The sequence below is a fragment of the Anolis sagrei genome, chromosome 3 (assembly GCF_037176765.1).
Source record: "Anolis sagrei isolate rAnoSag1 chromosome 3, rAnoSag1.mat, whole genome shotgun sequence".
NCBI classification, from domain to species: domain Eukaryota; kingdom Metazoa; phylum Chordata; class Lepidosauria; order Squamata; family Dactyloidae; genus Anolis; species Anolis sagrei.
Window position 1 is genome coordinate 255,022,379 of NC_090023.1, and position 19,482 is coordinate 255,041,860.

The 19,482-nt window shown below is 40.4% G+C and overlaps 1 protein-coding gene across 2 annotated transcripts in view; it reads left to right on the top strand.

Annotated features, from left to right (window-relative positions):
• Positions 1–19,482, top strand: part of NAALADL2 (N-acetylated alpha-linked acidic dipeptidase like 2) — a 972,343-nt gene that overhangs the window by 269,459 nt on the left and 683,402 nt on the right. The gene's annotated exons all lie outside the window — the stretch shown is intronic.

Below are 19,482 nucleotides of genomic sequence, written 5' to 3' on the forward strand. Positions count from 1 at the left end.
CTTTGCTGTCAATATAGGAATATTTGCTGGGAATAAATTGGAGACTTATATATTCATAAATTAATTAATGGCCGAGAGAATCAGAAACAGACAGTTCTATAACATCCATATTCCATAATGGCCTGCTGCTAAATTACTATGTAGGGGAGCCAGCATAGTGACTCATGCACATCAGAGCTGATGCACAACAGCACATTGGTCCCCTTGTGAGTTGGGACACTAGATAGGAAGCATGTGTGTGTGAGAGTATGTGTTTGTGTACGCTTCCTATCTAGTGTCTCAACTCACTGTAGAGCTCTATGCATATCAGGACACTTTTGCATACACTTAGCTAAGTGTATCCAAATTACATAATGTAGACTTTTTTTTTTTAAAAAAAAGGAAGACTTGGGAAAACACTTTTATTTGAAGCTATTTAACAAAGGAAGCTATTATATTGAAACTTAACTGGAATCAAGTTTTCTATGTCTCTGAAAAAACATTGCTTACATGGCTGAGTTTTGAGATACCCCTATTCCTTTCAGAGTGATCCATAGCTTTTCATAACTGTTTCTGTGTTAATCAGAACATGGCAACCACATGTTTGGGTTGGAGACTGACCTCTTCTGAAATCATTGACATGGCAGACAATGACCAAATGCTTGGACAGAGTTCTGTGGCAAACTAGGAAAAGCAGGAGTGACACAGAGGCCAAAGTGACAGCCCAGCAGTCCTTGTCCATCTGGACAACAGGTTCTGGTTCTAAAAATATATACTGGATCCAGGCAGTGGAGGGTAGGTTCACACCAGACTAACCTGCCCATTGTAAATGAGACCTGAATCTACTTGGCTAAGCATTAAAAATGGGACCCCAGGAAACCAGAGATGGAATTCCATTCAGCCATAGAAACCCACTGGGTGATCTTGGGCAAGTCACATTGTTTCGACCTAAGTGGAGGTCAGTCTTGGCCTCAGAGGAGATCAGCTGCGAGAAAGCTTGCTAAAGGTTGTTGTAAGTTGGTGTCAATTTGAAGAAAAATATCAACAACAATATGTCTCCTGAATTCATGGTAGCAAGGGAAGTGCTATAACACTGAGTTTCAAGGTTCTTCATAGAGCTGAATGAAAAATAAGAGTTCAAAATAACAATTGGAACAGGCTTTAATGCATTATACATCATTTTTTCTCCCTTATAGAGTTCACAGAATGTTCCAGATGAGAGATGTTGGGATTTGTAGAATCTTAGCAACTTTCCAAGTTCTTATTGAAACTTTCATTTGTCTGCCAACCCACGAAGAAACGCACGAGAATAGAAGACACAACACCAATGTTTTGGATTCAAATTGGGCAACTTTTATTTAACGTTACCTATTTAATTTCTTAACTTAACTCAAGGGTGTAAGGAACTGGTGTAACCTAACCCAGGTAGCATCACTACCCGACAATAACAATTTCCGGGCGAAGCACCTGGTTTTCGGTAATCAAACCGTATCACCATCAAGGGAAAGGAATGAGGAGTCTCTTCCAGAGCTCTTGTATCGAGACTCCTTCCAAATAAAGGCCATTAACACACCTCACCCTTTACACTGTAGGTGAGTGTTTAACTTAAGGGCCTTTCACCCCTTAAAGGGGTGCCCTAGGTGCACACCGACTAAAGGAATTTCCCTATCTATTTAAGCCTGGCCTATTTAACGCGTAGCCCACTTCCTCTATCTAGCCCCTAAACAGTATAGGGTGGGCAAAAAACCTCTCCTATAAAACAAGAAGAGGAAAAAATTCCTACCCGGCTCCGCAGGCAACCGCAAATTATACTGTTAATGGGTGGGAGTGGTGGGCCAAATTCCAGGCGTGGAATGAGCCTGGGAGGGCCTGGCCTGTGTTAGCAGGCCACGCCCCCGGATGTTCTGGAGGGTTCTTCCAGAACTCCTCCCTGCCTCGTGTGAGGCAGACAAATGTTTTTTCTCTCCCCATTTCTTGGGGAGAGGAAAACTGTTGTCTGCCAACCCACGAAGAAACGCACGAGAATAGAAGACACAACACCAATGTTTTGGATTCAAATTGGGCAACTTTTATTTAACGTTACCTATTTAATTTCTTAACTTAACTCAAGGGTGTAAGGAACTGGTGTAACCTAACCCAGGTAGCATCACTACCCGACAATAACAATTTCCGGGCGAAGCACCTGGTTTTCGGTAATCAAACCGTATCACCATCAAGGGAAAGGAATGAGGAGTCTCTTCCAGAGCTCTTGTATCGAGACTCCTTCCAAATAAAGGCCATTAACACACCTCACCCTTTACACTGTAGGTGAGTGTTTAACTTAAGGGCCTTTCACCCCTTAAAGGGGTGCCCTAGGTGCACACCGACTAAAGGAATTTCCCTATCTATTTACGCCACGGATTGGGGGCAAATGTCCATTTAGCCCCCATCCCCCACCAATTCCTCTAACACCCCTCTAATACCTTCCTGTAAATCTAATGAAAATCGTTGGTTGCCCAATTCTGAAAGATGTACTCAATCACCACAATACAACCTCTCGTCGTCACGTGTGATGTTTGGGTATTCAATGTAATGACCCCTCCGCTGGATCATGAACAGTCGCATGGCCCAGTGCACTAGTTTTCTGGCTTTCTCGAGCCTTCCCACGTCGCCTCCTTCCAGCCACTAGCAACGAGGTATGATAGCAGACCAAACGACGTGCACCCTGGGCCATGACCAACAAATCCTTCGAATGTCCGCCCGTGCTTACAAAAGAGGGCTTTGCCTGCTAACAGGCCCACATCGTTACCACCGAGGTGGATAACCAACACATCAGGAGGAAAAACCACTCCCGGCATCAAACAACAAAGGGGGCACAAACCGTCCCAACGCAGGCTTCTCATGCCTCTCCATTCCACCGTTGCCGTGGAAGAGAGACCCAAGTGCTGGCCATAGGCAGTCCTGTGGGCCTCTCTCACTGCCCAGAAGACATAACTGTGTCCGCAGACCAGTACCATTCTTCTATGTGCCAGCCCTGCGTGAACAGTCGCATGGCCCAGTGCACTCGTTTTCTGGCTTTCTCGAGCCTTCCCACGTCGCCTCCTTCCAGCCACTAGCAACGAGGTATGATAGCAGACCAAACGACGTGCACCCTGGGCCATGACCAACAAATCCTTCGAATGTCCGCCCATGCTTACCAAAAGAGGGCTTTGCCTGCTAACAGGCCCACATCGTTACCACCGAGGTGGATAACCAACACATCAGGAGGAAAAACCACTCCCGGCATCAAACAACAAAGGGGCACAAACCGTCCCAACGCAGGCTTCTCATGCCTCTCCATTCCACCGTTGCCGTGGAAGAGAGACCCAAGTGCTGGCCATAGGCAGTCCTGTGGGCCTCCCTCACTGCCCAGAAGACATAACTGTGTCCGCAGACCAGTACCATTCTTCTATATGCCAGCCCTGCGTGGCCTGTGACGGTAATGATAACTAGGCTGAAACCAACCGTATGTAACTTCTGGTCTGTTTTGGAAGTTCTACTTCTGATTTCCACACTATCTTAAAAAACTTTGATGTCGGAAACCAAAAATGCGCGGTGTGAGGTATCGTTATTGGCTAATGTCACCAATTCACTCACGCGTAGCTGCAAAACGTGCATTCCACGCCGCCGCCTGATATAAAAACTATTCATAATATGATGTGTGGGGAACATGGCTCAAGGGCCGGGATCTGAAAATCCTCCTAAAGCCGCAACGCAAGTAATTTGCTGCAGCTCTGTAAGGCTAACTTTCCAGCCAGCAACTAAGCGGACCCGCTTTGATCGGGCTGGGGCCCTTTTGGAACATTAACCTGTCCTGGGTTCCTTCTACTGAACTGGGCGCCTCTTGGCCCACCTCTTGTGGGTTTTCCCTTGTAACAACTATTGGTTGCGTGGTTACCCTGGCATATTGCACAGGCGTGCTGATATTTACAGTCATCGCGGGCGCAAGCTCCCTGGGCCGACAAGTATAAAGCGCCAGTAAAACAAATTGACAATGTTTTATCACTTATATATATAGGGCAATGCATAACTGCTTAAATCTGTGCCTAACCGACTCTTATATAGTTATAACGTAATAGTCCGAGGCTCACCCTAAGCTCGCCCCTCAAGTGACCCACTGTTCAAGCAACTAATATGCTATTTACTTGTGTTTGCTTTACCTAAAGGCAGAGCTCTCAAAATGCCATGCAAGGGAAGCCAAGGCTAGACCGGGCATCTTGATGAACTCCCATTTGCATTGCTTCTTGCTGCGAGGTTATCCCAAGTTGTGGCTGACATCAGGAGCTCACCCCACACCCAAGCAATCAGAGCCTATCGCTGTGCCTATTGATCTATTCACATTTGCATTAAGTCTCACTGTGAGGCTATCGCAAGCTGGAGCTAACATCAGGAGCTCACCCCACACCCACGTAATCAGCGCCTATCGCTGGGCCTATTGATCTTTCACATACCCTTTTGTCTTTGCAGCTGTTGTGCTGGGCCTCCCTGTCGAAAGGGCTGACTCTCTTTAGTGTTTTGTATAGTATGGCCGCTATCGGCCTTCTCACCAGAAACTGCTCTGGTTGTATTCATTACCTCCATCCACAATTGACTGTCGATGAGGTCCCATCGCTTGTTAGGCATTGTGGCAGCCTCAGAACAAAAGAGGCTATCGTAAACAAGCCACGCCTGACCAGTGTAGTTGACATATGCCCCATATATTAGATTTTGATATTTAAACAAGGCCTTGGCCCTGTAATCCTTTAGGGCCGCCCACATTCTTCTTCGGCGCCATCCTGAAAGGAAAATAACCAGTGACTGTGTCATAAGTATATAGCGCCAGTATAACAAATTGACGAAGACTTTGTCCCTTATATATATCTAAACATATAGGGCAACACGTTTGCATTGAGTCTTGCTGTGAGGTTATCACAAGTTGGAGCTGACATCAGGAGCTCGCCCCGCACCCAAGTAGCCGGAGCCTACCATTGGGCCTATTGATCTACTCCCATTTGCATTGAGTCTTGCTGTGAGGTTATCACAAGTTGGGGCTGACAACCGGAGCTCACCCGCACCCCAGTAGCCAGAGCCTATCGTTGGGGCCTATTGATCTACTCACATTTGCAATTAGTCCCACTATAAGGTTTACATAAGTAGAGGCTAACCGCGGGAGCTCGCCCCCCTATACCAACCCAGGCCTGCCACTGGGCTTATTGCTCTAGTCATTTTCCTTTTTGAGTATACAGGCCGACTGTAAGGCCAACCTAATTTGGGGCTAACCAAGGGAGCTCACCTGTAGCAACTGGCAAAGACTGTACCATTGGGAGGTCACATAAGTTAAGGCTCCCATCAGGAGCTTGCAATACTTATGGCCAGGGCCCGCGACAGGGCTTATTGATCCCTTCCCATTTGACTTCATTGCTGGATCTAACAGCAGGAGCTCTCTCCCTGATCCATTTTTTTTTGGTATCAGAAGCTGGATTAAACAGCAGGAGCTCCCCCTCTGATCCTATTTAAAATAATAATTTTTATTTTTTATTTTTTTTGGTATCAGAAGCTGGATCTAACAGCAGGAGCTCCCCCTCTGATCCTATTTAAAATAATAATATTTATTTATTTATTTATTTAGGTATCGGAAGCTGGATCAAACAGCAGGAGCTCCCCCTCTGATCCTATTTAAAATAATAATTTTTATTTTATTTTATTATTATTTTAAATTTTTTTTATTTTTTTTATTTTTATTTATTTATTTTTTTTGGTATCAGAAGCTGGATCAAACAGCAGGAGCTCCCCCTCTGATCCTATTTAAAATAATAATTTTTATTTTATTTTATTTGGTATCAAAAGCTGGATCTAACAACAGAAGCTCTCTCCCTGATCCATTTTTTTTGTATCAGAAGCTGGATCAAACAGCAGGAGCTCCCCCTCTGATCCTATTTAAACTAATAATTTTTATTTTATTTTATTTTAATATTTTTTTTTTGGTATCAGAAGCTGGATCTAACAGCAGGAGCTCTCTCCCTGATCCATTTTTTTTGGTATCAGAAGCTGGATCTAACAGCAGGAGCTCTCTCCCTGATCCATTTTTTGGGAGCTGTGGCTAACATCGGGAGCTCGCTCTGCTCCCAAATAAGAACTATCGACCTTAGGTCAGCAACCACTGTAGCCAAGGGTATAACTCCCCTATTACCTGTGTATATTTAACATCATACCTACTACATATAACACGCATCCGGCCCAAAATAAAGTAATTGAAATAACTTTCACTTTCATTTTGCCCCATGTGGCAAACGAAATTGGGCCTATCCTAAAATGGCGGCCGCCCCATCTCCCACAATGGCCTCCATCAACGGCCCGGACGGCGCCCAAAATTGACGCTGCGAGCTAGCCGCATGCCAAGCCGCCCAGCTCCAGGCCCCTGGCCACGTGGGCCCTTGTTTGCCATAACCAAGGCCTCTGTGAAGGGCCCTGAAGGGCCCAGCCTTCGTCCGGGAGGGGTGGGGGGTGGGTGAAGCCTACCTCCCCCAGGACCCCTGTACAGACCTGTAGATGCTCTTCTTATCCCCTTAACCTCTTTTCTTCTCTTCTTTGTTGAACCTCTTCAGGCTTCTTGTCTTCGCTCTTCTCTGCGACCTCTCTCCCCAACTTCCAGGCGTGGAATGAGCCTGGGAGGGCCTGGCCTGTGTTAGCAGGCCACGCCCCCGGATGTTCTGGAGGGTTCTTCCAGAACTCCTCCCTGCCTCGTGTGAGGCAGACAAATGTTTTTTCTCTCCCCATTTCTTGGGGAGAGGAAAACTGTTTGCTTGTAATGTAGGCACTGAAATTTTAGATATGACATAGCAAAGTATAATCCTATTGATGTACTATACAAGCTCCACATAATAAAATATTGCTGAAGTAGATACATTAGAGAAGATGCCTTTCTGGTTGCCAGAACAACACATCTATTCTATTATATAAGTCACAAAATGAAGATTAAGGAATGCTGATACAACAGACAGTTGATTGTCCAATTACCACTGAGTTCCATTAAAGTTGCTATATACTTCTCTTGTACCTAAATGAGAAAAAAAATCTATCTCACTAAAAGGTATAAAAACATAATTAGTAATTGAATTTTTGCAAAAGAGGTTATTATCCTCTGGACATTCATGCTGATAATTTTTTAGAAGCTGTTTCACTCTGAGTTCTTTTCTGAGTCGCCCCCCCCCCCCCATGTTTTTGAAGACAGTCCACTTTGTTCTCTTGAAAGTCAGCTTTAACATAGGTCAGCAAACCATAAAATATCTAAATCTGCAGAAGAATTAGAGTCTGAATACAGAGTATTGGATGTGCATTCAGCTTGTGCTCAGGAGGAAAAAGATAAATGTTGGCATACAAGAGGTGACCGAAAAAGTCTTACATCAAGGAGATCCACTGATATAGCTCGAAGGATGGAGCAGGGCAACAATCACCATGCAGCTTTGTTTACCATTCACACAAAGAAACACACACACCATACAATTGGAAAGAGAAGTAATAAACTTCACAATATTTATTTTATTGATGCTTATTTCTGATCATATAGGTTCGGTTTCAAAAATATAATGACAATTAGGGCTTTTTCAGGGATGTTTTTTTTTTCCCCTTCCTCAATTCACAAGAATGTCCCATATAAGTTTCTCACCTTCTTTTAGCTCTTTACATTTGTAGACTAAGACACTATACCTTAGAAAGGATTTGTTCCTGTATTGTAGGATATTATTGTTCTGAGTCTATTTTGGTGTATGTTTTGCTGGATTTATAATGAGCATGCTGTATTTCAAGTATAACTAGTGTTATTTTTACACTGAACCATGCAACTGCTGAAGAAATTAACTCTATAAGACATCTTTCAATCCAATAAATAAGTAGAAATAAATTAGAAATAATGAAAAACTCTATCAAAGAAAGAATAGATGAATCTTTCCTTTTCTTATTTCTGCAATTGTCTATCGACCTTATCACATGTTTTCCCTTCCCCTACTCATCCTGTACCATTTCACCAGCAAGAATGACGAAACAGCAGGCATGTGGGGCGACACAACCGGGGCAGAAGTGTGCTTCTCGTGTTAACAAGTGAGGCTTCTCGTGTTGACGAGGAAGTGCCCTAGGATGCTTTTGCACTGGTTGGGGACAGGGCCTCTGCTGGAAGTTGAGGGATGTTGTGTGATGGGCTGTGTACTCACCTTTCCCTCAACTGGCTGGCAAATGTCCTAGGATGCTTACATTGGTAACCATTACTTCAACTCTGAGGAAAATTATGAAACTGCATTTTTTTTGCATATACTTGATAAGGATCCTGACATTTCAAAGCATCCAAATTCTATTGTAGGAACTGGTATAGTCATTCTGTATTGATTATATGTTTTGTTTGCCTTTCATCTAGACAGGACTGTCTGATTTCCTTTTCTATTTGTCTTTCTACAGAAGGTCATTCATACTTTTTAATTCATTTTAAGCACTTTTAGTTTGACTATGTTAAATTCATTTTCCAGGTCCTACCCAACTAACCACAGGAAAAAAAAATCTTCTAAAGACTTTAATGGTATGCAGAATTAGTCCTGCATTCAGCAAAGTGAAATTCTAGGATGGGGGAGAGAGAGAGATTAAAGGCAGAATTTATTGTTTACATGGATCATGGATATTTTTAAAGCATTGACTGTTATGGATGATGAAGTGTGGTATTGTGTTCTGTTCAGCACAAGTGTTAGAACCAGTGCGAATGTGAATAAACATTGAAAAACAGAATCCTATCTTTCAATTGCCTGTCCACATTGAACTTCCAAATTCACTCATTTTGTCAAATTACACAACTATGACCCATAGGAGATTGATTGATATGGGTAACAAGATGTGTTTAGATAGTAGTCTCTCAAGTTGGGAAATTAGTAGATTGGAAGTTGAGAATTTCATTGTAATTTTATTTTATTCACAAACTTTTCCATACAACTTCTGTTTGTTCGTTGCTTTTTTTAAAAAAAGGAATCAAATGTGGAGAAAGAGCTGACAAGTTCATCTAGCCAAGTTCAGATATATGAGCACATAAAGCTGAATTTGAATAAGTGTATTCACTGTATTCATGCTTACTTAAGAGATTCCATTTGTTTGTGTGTGTTTTTTTTTTGTTTTTTTTTGTTTTGGATGGTCTTTTTATTGCTGTGATGGTCAATAACATTAACACCTAAATAGCAGGCAAGCTGAATAAAGCCCTCTCCGTGGCATGAATAGTTGTCCTTATGGGACAGGGATGTAAATCTCGATGACAAATCTGCCGTCTCAAATCTGAACATGCCCACTTTTTCTGGCTACTAGTTTTGATGTTGGTTGATGTTATTAATGATATTTTTTACTCCCGTGGTTTTATTGTTTCAATCTATATATTTATTGTTATATGTTTTAAGTTGTGTTACTTTGTAACCTTTGTTTATGCTGGGCTTGGTCCCCATGTAAGCTGCCCTGAGTCCCTTGGGGAGATGGTGGTGGGATATAAGAATAAAGTTATTATTATTATAATTATTATTACATTCGTCCTTGTGTGACAACATAGAAACATTTCCTATTCCTCCTTATGTATTTGTCTAGCATTCTTTTTAGTGCATTCGGTAATATGTGTTGTAATGGAAAATATGTTAGCTTTTGCCATTTATTGGCACAAACCAGAATGAATCAGATATATTTTACATACAATAAGAAGGAACAAATCATGTCCATGAATTTTGTCTTGTGACCCAGGGGAAAAAAATCACTCAGTATTCTTAAGAATTTTGAGAAATTATTATGCACAGAATATGGGTCAGAATCTTGTATGAGTTAGTTAAGTATACAAAAGTTGGGAAGGGTCTGATAACCCCCTCCCAACCTGATGAAAATGTTATTAACTAATTTCATGTATTAGTCTACAAATTTTAGTCAAAAATTGAACAAAAGATCTGGGCCCACATGTCCATGAGTTAAGTACTGTACCATCCCCTTCTCTGAGTAGAGTAGCTAAAGTGAAGACCTTAGCCTGTCATGGGAAAATCTAAAAGAAGCATCAGCCTCGTCCTTTCATTCCACTGTGACACTACTTCTGGACTTTTTAAATGACTGAGTGGTAAAATGGTGGCAGCAATAGTTCAGTGGTACTTCTTCAAAAGGTGGGGGAAGTGAGTGGTTTTTTTTTTAGCTTCTCCCAGGATGGACTAAACTTTCAATTTTGGCATATTGTTAAGAGAATGGGCGGTGTTTTAGGTTTGTTTTTTTTTTCATAAGAGGCAATACTTTACCATAAACTTTACAAAAAAAAATCTCTTTCTCTGAATAGAATGGTAAAGGGACTCTTTTTGAAATCCTGGGTGGAAAAATTATGTTGGTAGAGGCTAGAGGCAAATGGCCCCTGGTCTCTACTGGTGCTTTCTTCTCTTTGTGGAGTGGCCCCCAAATTATAAACATCCATACTTTTGTCACAAAACCTAGCCCCAACATATACACAAGAATATACAGCAATTGCTTTTTTTTTTACACTGAAGATGCAATCTGTACCAGAAAATATTTTGTGCACAAAGAAATGCATACTTTTCTTTTGCACAGAAAAAAAATCCAAAACTGAGAGTAGTCTTCCAAAACAGCACAGTTTTTTAACAAATTTCTCACATTTTGGAGACAAGATACAATTATTAATTGTTGTCTATAAAATGAATTTTCTGAATATTTAAATTCATATTCTGCACACTGCTTTCAAGATTCAGGAGTAACTACCTGGCCATAAATATATATTACTTGCCAAATTATCCTCCCCCTAATTTTTTTTAACTGTTATTTTAGCAACCTGTTCTTCTTTCCTTCCTTTTTAAATAGATGGGCCTAATTAAAATGTTCCATATGAGTGAGTTTCTTTACAACCTTAAACCTTGTTAAATATATTTGTTTAATCCTTGTTTTTTTTTTCAAAAGAAATAATTGAAAGAATATAAAAGTGGCCTTTTCCCCCTAAGGGGTTAAAAGAGGAAATTTGCTGCAATGGTGTTGAATGTATAAGAAGGGCAGCATTATGCTGTTAAAATATAGCCAGATATGCTGAGTTGTTGCTGAGATATAGCTTCATAGATTGTTTTCAGTGTCTATGTATAATTGCTGGGGGAAATGTATTGCAAACACTTTATATGTGAAAGTATGAAATTTTAATGCATTTCAATACAGCCTGGGACACTAAAGCAAACTTTAGACACTTTATATTCTCTTGTACCTCTCAACTCAGAGTATACAAAGAATTTTGTCATAGGTCTAAGATCCATAGCTAGACAGAAGGATTTACTGGATTTTGAAAGGAAATGGTGAACCCAACAAACGAAAATAAGTAGTCGAATCCATTGAAGTTCACTCAGTGTATTAAATGACTATTTTTCAATAAGCAACATACCCCAGGAAGGAATGGACTCCACTACAAATTTCTCTCATGTTCATTCAAAAAATAAAATCAGAAGGTTTTCTCACAAATCTATGGGAAAATTTGTTTCATAAAATCCTGATCAAAATGATGGAAAGAAAATTTTGTTCATTTTCACTGGTCAGATTAAACAGTTAAGAGTTCATATTTTTAGCAAGGAGAGGAAAATGTGATATCTGCCTGGCATGTAGGCATTAAAGATAAGGACTGACATCCTATATTGTATCATCTACACAGAGCAGTGGCAGCCCCATTGTCCTGGGACATTGACTGTGGTTATAATGTGATATCCGCATAACCATTAAGAAGGATGTGTTCAGATGGGCACTCTTCTTGCTACTCGCACAGGTGCCTCATTTTGATAACAGTGCCAACTGTGATGGACAGGAACTTGGACAGAGTAGCAGTAGCAGTCTTTCCCTGCACTGATTAATGCAGGAAAAACATGAAGACAGTGGTGTCCATCTGGGCTGAATCACATGTGACCAAGCTATCCATACTTCCCCAAAGCTCCAAGTATCCTCTGACTTCGCCCAAAGTCAGTTTAAAACCAAAAAATCCCAGAACACAAACAAACAAACAAACAAAAGCAAGCTTCTTGCAGGAAACAACTATGCATCATGAACATGCCAGTGCTCCATTTGTGATGAGTAAAAGTTTTTGGTCAGTGTACACTGAATTTAAGTGAGCAACATTTGGCAAATACCATTATTTTGTGTATCAAATTATGGGTGGAGTGTAGACTGAAACAAAACTATTCTAGAACTTTTTTCATTAAAATGAACATGGGTAACTAATAGGGGTGTGCATTTTTTCGTTAGTCCTTGTAATGTGAATCAAATTAATTAAATTCATATATATGAGGCAATATCCGACACGTGAGCATGGCCCACATCAAAAATTTAGAATTAAAACTTACCCCATACTTTTTTGTTTGTATTTTGTAAATCTCAGGTCTTGGTCTTCATTTCCATGACAAGCAAGTAAAGCCAAGCCTAAAAGCTCTCATTCCTCTAAATTAATGGCCGCTCAGCATTTGAAAGGGGAAAAGGAGGGAGCAGAGGTTGCTGGGAAAGCACAACACTTTGAGAAATGTAGTTTGGGAAGGAAAGAGCCCTATGCCAGAGAATTCAAAAGGCCCTGCCCTAAACTACACTTCCCACAATGCATCAGCATCAAAAAGCACTAAGCAGGAGAGGGAGATTTGCCCCTTCCCTCCATAGCCATCCAGAGTTCCAATAAATGCAGGAGGGACTATTTTGCTATATTTTTGAGTCTTTGCCAAATTTGTACCACAAAAACAAAGTTCCTGGAGTAGAACAACTACTTTCAAAGTAAGAACTACACAATTAAACAGGAAATAATATGTTCAAACCAGGAACAGATTTTCTTTATTATTAAAAATGTTGTTTATAAAAGCTTTGAAAAATTGCCAAAGATCCGTGGATAAGAGAAATATTCTGAAATTTGATGGGCTAACAATGGTAAATGTGTTCTACTATTTGTTGTAGTTCAGCCAACTGAGGATGATAATGATGCTTCTGGAGGTGCTCAGAGAGATAGGATGTTGGAACAGGATGGTGATTCCCCGGTTCGTAGAACAGAGCGGGATTTGGTTGATTCTCTGTGTGAAAACGAAACTGTTTTAGAAGCTGACAGGCAGAGAAGGAAGGAAGGAAGGTTGGGCAGAAATTCAAGGCTGCTCCTGCAGGGGAAGAATTCCAGGTGCAAGCTGAGCCATGGGGAAAGGAGGCAGAGGCCTTCTTATTAAGAAGCCTTCTTATTTTACAAGCTCTGATAGCACTGAGATGGGGCATGTTCATAAAAATGCAGAAGAACTGATAGTGACCCTTCACAATTCCTAGCAGCTGTATAAGATTTGGAAAATATTAGTATGGTAAGTAAAGCCCAACCAAGTCCTAGGGCTCATCTAGAGTATTGTAATCCATACTCAACTCAAGAGAAGGTACATTTGGCTATCTCTAGGGTCAGATTTACTGACAAGTGTACACATGACCCTACTGGGAATGATGTCAACTGCTAGAGTCGACTGTCCTCCAAATAATATTTATTTATCACAAGATTTCAATTCTGTCATCTCTTATGAGATCTCTGGGTGGCATACTGAAGGGACTTTATCTGTAACTCCAAGGACCTCATCATAAAAGGTTAAAATGGTCAGCATGTGCCCTTTTAAGCCCGGGTCACCCACGGAGCCTGCTGAATCCCATCAAAAGATGCTGGTGGGGTTCTGTGGGTGAAATAGGGTGGATCCAGTGCATGTTGCTGTCACTGCAACATGGGAGGCTTCCTGTGTTGCCATGGAAATCCATGCTTCCCCCCATGGGATTGCCCTTTCCTTGAGCTGGGTGATGCGAGGCATGGGGCACTGGATTCCCCACACCCCAGGACGATGTGACACAATGTCCAGAGATTCCGGCAGCCATGTGACAAGGTAGCAAGCATAATCGGAAGATCAATCCAGTTTTATTTAAGCAAAGATATGGTATTTAAAAAAAACACTCCACCCTGACAGATTAGAAACTGGAGATAATGGGATCCATTAACTTAATATCATTTTCCAAGGTTGCCAAGTCACTACTAGAAAGTGCATATTCTGAGAAAATTCTATGAAGTGAATGGAAGTGATAGAAGTCAAAAATTTCAGGTTTCAGATGGCTATGTATGGATTCCTATAAGGTTGACAACCTTTGTAAACACCCTTTCTCCCAATGTTGTGGTATAAATTAGCTTCAAAGTGTTTACTTGTTCTTTTGGAAGAATGTTCCTAGACCAATGTGCACAAATAACAGAGATATTTATATTGTTGGGTTAGAACATTTGAAATCATTTTAGGTTTTATGTTATAAGGGTAACAAATATTAAATGATGTGCATATGCACTTCAAGAAGTAATGAAATTAGTTTATAAAGGCTTAAGTAAAGACTTGATGTTTAAAAGAGATTGATGATGCTATCAGGCCTCAAAGGCAGATAAGCTCTTCTCTTATATCTCTGGCTTATATTCAGATGCTGAGCATATTGTTGATGCAGAAATAATTTTGCTCCTCTTCCCACTTCAGTGAAATTGCAAAGATACACCTAACGATTACACAATCATAGCTTTGTGCCACCCCAGAAACCTATTCTATAATCTCAGGTTTGGGGTCCTGAATGGGATACTGCTTTTCATTTAACTATACATTTTTTAGAACTTGATCATATTGTTCTGGACTAGGTTGTCCACAGCTATTCATTGCATCTGCCAAATTCTCAATCCCCCTTTTGAGAGAGGAGAAACCTAACATCTGTGGTGGCTTAGCATATGGCAAGATAATAGTTCTGGGGGCTTTTGAACATTGAGTTTTAATGTTCACGGGGTGCCAGTTTTTTTCTGGGTGAACATCTTGAACTGTAGTCAAAACTAGATAGAACTATTACATGAGCAACAGTTGAGGGAGATACATGAGGATGAAACATGAGAATTGAGCAAAGGTAAAACATAAATTGTTTCTACTTTTTATTAAAATAGATGTTTCCCTTTAAATATGGTGCTACAAAATACATTTAAATAGAAGCAGTGAGAGATTTAAAAGTGAATAACATATTAATAGGAAAAATAAATTAAAGTGCAAAACAACTACTGTAGTATATTGTAAACAATTACATTATTTGTTTCATAATAACTAAGTAAAGATGCAGGTTTACTGCTGAAAAATAATAATATGTGAAGTGAAACATATAAATATCATGTTATTGATCCTTGCCCATAAATGTACATCTTGTGATCTAAAGCACAGATGATAATAAAGGTATCAAAGTTACTATTCAAGTATATTATATTATATATAGAATCAGATCCAATATTCCTCTTGGTATCATTTACTTGTAAAGATGAGCAGGAGGGTGTCATTGAGTAGATGACACCCTCCCTCTTGTCCATTTCTCATTTGGACATCTGGTTGGCTAGTGAGTAAAGAGAGTGTTTGATTAAATCAGTTTTTACTCTGAATATGCATGGTTCTTGTTCTCTTTGGAATGGTTCCTCACTCAGGTCTGTCCTCTTAATCAGCATTCCTGATTATTGGAGTAAATTTAGAAAATTAACCTTGGATGATACAATATATACTACAATTGCTTTGAATGATATTTTCCTGCTTCTTGGCAGGAGGTTGGACTGGACAGCCCATGAGGTTTCTTCCAACTCAATGATTCTGTGCTCAACAGTAGCAAACTTCTTTCCAAATGATCCAACAGCTATAGGCCTCAATTCAGGAAAATCTCTGTTTGACCTGCTTATTTATACATCCATCGTGTGCTCTCAATGTCTAAAATACTGATATGGGCACCTTGCACCAATCACTTTGAATCACCTTTGAATATCCTCATAGGAAGACATGCACAAGTGCATTTCCCTTATATCTGCCTTTCTCCTTTTCTGAATGTTTAAGAAGTTCATGTCCCTTTCACAGAACCCAAATACCCAAGCCCACATATTTATTGGAAAGCCTCTGTTGTGGACATTTTGAAAAGTATGGATTGGGAGATCCTGGTGGAAGGCTCAACAATTGATCTGAAGCCTAACAGTGCCCAGCAGCTCCCTCGGCCAAGCTTTGAAGTAGCACTCATGGAAGAGGTAATTGTTTCAGTTTTCATAGACCTGCAAAAAGAGAAGTCTCAGCTGCACAAGTCCTTGAGACTAACTGAGAAGCAAGCCAGCAACAAGTAACATTTGTGAACTTAGAATCTAAGAAGCTCAAGGGTGTTGCTGACTTCAAAGTCAGTTCTAGAAGCTATGACTTTGACTCTTGCTCTCTTATATTCCTGAAATCTGGACTTACTCTTGAACCTTGCCTTACAGATTCCTATTCCAACTTTGTAATCTGTACTCTCTTGTATTCGGCTTACAACTCTGGAATGGATATTTGGCTTCTCTGCTGTGTTATCCTGCTAATACTTGCCTCTCTGTTGGACTAAAGCAGGGGTCCTCAAACTAAGGCCTGAGGGCCAAATACGGCCCTCCAAGGTCCTTTACCCGACCCTCACTCAGGGTCAACCTAAGTCTGAAATGACTTGAAAGCACACAACAACAACAACAACAACAACAACAATCCTATCTCATCAGCCGAAAGCAGGCCCACACTTCCCATTGAAATACTAATAAGTTTATATTTATTAAAATTGTTCTTCATTTTAATTATTGTATTGTTTTAAGTGTTTATTACACTACAAATAAGATATGTGCAATGTGCACAGGAATTCATTCATATTTTTTTTTCAAATTATAATCTGGCCCTCCAACAGCTTGAGGGACTGTGACCTGGCCCTCTGTTTGAAAAGTTTGAGGACTCCTGGACTAAAGGCTTGATCTCAGATTGTTGATTAATGTTCTGCTGGTATTTGGGGGTCAATGCATTTACATTAACTTTCTCTCACACACACACATGCACATATGTATTCCATGTTTCATGAAGATCAGGCAGGATCACAGAAGTATCTGGCTGTGTCCCTGCAGCCTGTTGTTTGAAATGATGACATCAGTGTTAAAATTCAGCATTGGCACTGACATTTTATTTATTTATTTATTTATTTATTTATTTATTTCAAGCATTTATACCCCGTTCTTCTTGACCTCTAAGGAGGGACTCAGATTGGCTTCCAAACAGGCAACAATTCAATGCCAAGCATGATATAAAACACATAATAAATACATCCATATACATAAAAATAGTTTTAAAAAATACATTAGAATTAGTTCACCAGATTAAAATCACCATATTAAAATTGTCATACAAAACAGTCCAAGTACAGTCCAATAAAATCTTGTCTTCCCAGTAAAACAACTATTCTGCGAATGCTTGATTCCCATAACTGGAATTTAAGTTTCTTCTGGAAGGTCAGAAGGGAGGGGGCGGCCCTGACATCATCTAGACCAGTGTTTCTCAACCTGGGGTCCCCAGATGTTTTTGGCTTTCAACTCCCAGAAATCCTAACAGCTGGTAAGGTGGCTGGGATTTCTGGGAATTGTAGGCCAAAAACATCTGGGGACCCCAGGTTGAGAACCACTGGTCTAGGGCCATAATCATTTCATGTATCCAGACACTTCTTCTATCCCACCTGCTCCCCAGAAGTCATGGAATGATCACTGTAAAGTCTATAGAAACTGTTCAGTAAGTCACTGTTTGGTGTATGGCTCGGCTTAGCATGCCTCCTCATGCAGATCTAATGCATTTTGCTCTGCCAAGTAGGATTGAAGCCAGATCTCATATGTAGCCAACTGGAATAGAAATAGCCTGGCTTCTTGACCTGCTCTCCAAAATTTCCCACAGCAAAGGAAGGTATCACTGATGGACAGATCTTCTGAAAATGCCAGCCACAGATACAGTTGAAATATCAAGAGAAAAAAAACATGGACATACAGCCCAGAAACCACACAACACTCCAATGGTTCCGGCCCTAAAAGCCTTCGGCAATAATAAGAAATTTACCTAGATTTACTTCTATAGGATTTACTTTCTGTAAACAGAAATGGAAGCATACTACTTATGGTGAAGGCTTTCAATGATGAGTTTTGTTGTGCTCACAAACTGGAGTAAATATGTTCTGAAATGAACTTGTAGGTAGTAATATGGAAAAATCTGTGGAACTGAAATTCATGCATGTTCCCATTTGTTCTTAAACACTAATCAAGGTATAAGAACTGGAAAAGAAAGAGAGAAAAGTGGACTATGAGAAGAGAAATAGAAAAACTCTCAGCTATTCTACTTGTTATCTTTGCCTCATTAGTGTGGTGTGTCTCAGCTTTGGGCAACCAAGGAATTAGAAGGTTCAGAAATGATTCATGCGCCTATTCTTGAGTTATCTCCAATGGAATTTTCAGCTCATTATTCACATAATAAACTGGTCATCTAGCATATTGAAAAAAAAATGAGAGCCTGAAGTCTTACCGCAGAATACTGAAAATCACATTCAAAATGCTATACATAGTTAATTGTCACATGGAAACTGAAAAAACCTTCATTTTAAAAAGGAAAAAAATAACCCGAATAATGTGCCTTGTACTTTATATTTTAATGTTTCCATTTCCGCTCACTGAAAAAAGAATGTATTTTGTTTAAGTTTTTGTAATTTTCTCACTCTCATGAAACCAGTTTTACCTGTGTTTACTGTTTATAGAAAGAAATGAAAATGAATGAATGATTAAAGTGTTGTTAAATTGCATTAATTTTATAATGAAGATGCATCCTTAAATGGCCATTTCCCATAAATTCTATTTTTAGACAAACTAAAAAAAGACCTATTTGATCAATTGGATTTATCTAGTTTTGTTTCACCATTGGTTCAATGGATATAGTCCAAGTTTGTGTGTGTGTGTGTGTGTGTGTGTGTGTGTGTGCTGTCGCACGTTGGGCCTGTGCATAAGACTGTAGATAGGACATAAATTGTGTGCCCAACGGGGTGCCGGGGCTGCCTCAGATTAAAGGCCTTTGGATTTCCTTAAAACAAAGTCTTTAGCTTGCTTAAAGGTTCAACGTAGTTCTTTATTATTGAAAACAAACAGGTACGTTAAGGCTTTCTTAACTATTAGCTCTCTCTCTCTATCTTGTCCACAGGGAGCAGGCACTATCTTCATAACTGTAACTAATGGGGAAATCCTTAACTTCTAATCTGGGCAGTCTGTCTTTGCCTCTGTTGGCGTGGAGCCCCTGCACTCGGTACCAACTGCTTCTGGCTTCTGCGAGTGACCCTTACCAAGCAGAGCTCTGTAGACTTCCAGGGGAAAAGGAGTTCAGGTTTCAGTGATGGCTGGCTGAAGTCCCTCAGCAAAGAAGCTGTAGGGCTGTATAATCCCAACCAAGCTGTGGGCTGTATCTCCCCGGCCAAGCTGTAGAAGACGAAGCTTTCTACAGGAGCTCTTGGCATTATGTCCTGCATGAAAGGCTTCTCTGTGTGGACTGACCCAAAAAGGCTCCTATTCCCTCCAAAAAACCAATAAGGGGGCAGGACCAGGGAACCTAACTATAATTGACAGGAGGCTTGCCCTATGATTGCAGCCAAAAG